Genomic DNA, 3,025 nt, shown 5'->3' with positions numbered 1-3,025 from the left:
GTATGTGTAATTACTTCAAATACTCTAGTCCAACAAAGTAATAGATACACAAGTATCAATATTCCATGTTATATTTATGAAGGAGCAGGACAATTTTTGTTGAAAAGAGGCTAAGACTGCCTTTACTTTGTGTTCACAGATAACCAGAGATCTAAGCTTAAAACTTAATGTGACATCATTTGTCAAAGGCAACTTACTTACATGAGATGAAGCACGAACAATGGTATTTTGGTGCAACTTCCAGGAAGATTAAGGGTTTTGAAGGTTGGGAAAGGAATCTTGTCTTACAGCAATGGTTAATTTTAACAGATTTTTTTTGTTTAGCCTAGATGTCCTAGGTAACTAAATACCTGTTAGGAAAGTCCAAGTGCCATAAAATGTATGAATAACCTATGTGAAAGCTCACGTGGCTTTAGTGAGAAACACCTTAAAATGTCTGAATTGATGTTCAAAAGGGTCTGAGGTGATGCTTCTATCATTTCCTTCCTTAGCTCTTTTGAAGCCAGACAAGTGAAGTCTTTCTTCATTAAAATAACATGCATAAATTTCCCTCTCATTCATCACAGTTGAGTCACTGGGTAATACCTTAAGTGTTCACACTAAAGTAGGAGTTAAAATAAAAACACTACTTCTTTCATACAAGTACACAGAAATTGCATGCTTTATGAATTAAGAGGTAACATCTCATTAGAGTGAGTGAGGATGGTCATAAATGAATCCTATGAAAAGCATCGTCTGGTATACAGATAGTGTAAAGTGAAATTCTTTTGTAATCAAATTATATTTTTCACCTTTACCTTTGTACAGACTGACAGCATGTATACGTCGAGCACCATTTAAAATAGTAAGGAAAGGACTGACCTTGAAATAACTTTTTTCATGAGGAATTTTCAGCTGTAGATGTGAACATGCAAGAGATCAATTTTAGAATACAAGATAACTTTGTAGGTTCACTGTGAAACTTCTGTTGGAATCTCTTCTTTTTTTTTCTTTTTCTTTTTTTTTTTTTTTTACCTTAAACAGCTGATATGAAAGCAGTTGTCACAAAAGCAGGCCTCATCTTGTGTTTGAGTTGAGTGGCCCTGTGACATAATTGCTTGTGATATAGACTTTTATAGTACTTAAGAAAAATAATTGCTTGAATTAGTGTAACCTTGCTCTATTTTGCTTTGATGTGCATTGTATTTAAAACCCTGGTGCAGTCTGCATTTATGTTGGAAGGAAAATGAAAGGTTAAAAAACAAAGGGGGAAAAAAAAGGAAAAATTTTACAACCTACATAGGGCTTGACCAGTCTCCCAAAGGACAAATAATCTGAGGAACAACAGGCAACTTCACAGCATGTAAAGTTACTTTATCAAATGGCACAAAGTTCTGTATACATGTCGCATCAATTCTGGTCATTAGCTAAAACTTCTTGGTAATATTCTAGGAATGGAAGCAGTTCTTACAAAAAAAAAAAAAAAAGGCAGTATCAGTAATGGGGGTTTGGAGAAGCAATCTTCTATCAGTTTTAATTTATGAAGTGTTTTTGCGTTTAAGGTCCACGCTTCACATTTCATGGGCTTTCCACTGCTACACCTTTCCCTGGGTATCAGTTGCTGACAAAAGGTTGCTAAAAGAGCTGAAGCAAGGTCTTGCTAGCTCTCTGTGTTGAAGCACACAATTTGTAATTTTTCATCTTAGAGGCTCTGCAGAGTAGCAAATCTAGGAGTGCTTTGTTCTGTAGAGAAAGCACTGCTGTAACAAGCTGGTGAATAGAACCAAATCTGTTTATAGGCTTTTTTCTCCCGTTTTATATTGCTCTAGGATGATGAAATTAATGAATTGAACCTTTACAGCATGATACTCAGACCAGTGGATGAGCACAGGAAGACAGTTCCACACCATACATGTGCATGCAACATGATCTAGATTGGAGTAGACTTTAATAACGCCCCTTTGTTTGATCTGGTAATACAAAAGGTAGAGGTACATAGCTTCAGTGCTACATAGAAACGGTGGCAAAAAGGCCAATAGAGAATTTTTGCCAAAGCTTTCTGGTGAGCTGAGTATTGCATGGGCGATAATGGAGCTGGATCTAGCACCGCTACATATTCTACCATGACAGAGTTTTACTGACATGACATGTTTTACTGACTCACCCAGTGCTTGATCTGTCGTGGCTGTAGCACCCGGGCACTGCTGCAGAATCACTTCCCAGTTGTTGCTTGGTTTTCCCTGCGTCCTTTCATGCGGCCTGTGGAGCAGAAGTTAGAATGCTGTCTGGTGACCACGTGTTTCCACAGATCCAGCATTTACAACCGAGTCATTTCAGAATGTAACTTTATAAAGCTGAGTCCACGAACATAATATATATTCATTGTTCAGGCTGAAATAACTGCTTTTGGAGAGAGAATGGCTCTCAGTCCATCTTTCTGTTGAATAACGTACTATGTTGAGTATCTGTTTGGATTTATGTAACACAGTTAACTTTCACTGATAATTTTATCAGGAATGTGCACAAAATGTGTTTTTTCTCTTGCTTCTACAATCTTTGTGTATCTGGGTCAGGTTTAAAATCTTTAGTGCATTTGTTCAGTGCAGTTTATATTTAAAAATATAAAATATTTCATTTTTAGTGACTGAGTCTCATGGCCAGTGATAGATTGCAAACTGTGTAGGTAGTGCGGTCAGTGCACTTTCAGAAAGCAGAAATGGTTCAAATAGAAATTCAGCTGGAATTGTATATTGCCATGTAGTACAACAATAAAAACAGCATAAATAAATACCTCTACTTGGCTATCAAAACTGCCAGTGTTTTCCCAACAAACTCACGTTTCTGTGTATTGTGTCTCATTAGATGTGTTGCATTAGAAATTAATTGCAGTTTAATTAATATTAATACAATATTAATAGTAATATAACATACTTTTAGGCAAAATTATATTTTCTTCATCCACTCCATAATGAGGACATTATGATATGGAATACAAATTCAGATTTTTGGAACACACCGAACACTGAAGGTTGTACATTTCAGTGTT

The sequence above is a fragment of the Anas acuta genome, chromosome 7 (assembly GCF_963932015.1).
Source record: "Anas acuta chromosome 7, bAnaAcu1.1, whole genome shotgun sequence".
Taxonomy (NCBI): Eukaryota; Metazoa; Chordata; class Aves; order Anseriformes; family Anatidae; genus Anas; species Anas acuta.
Note: the sequence above shows the minus strand (reverse complement) of the source record.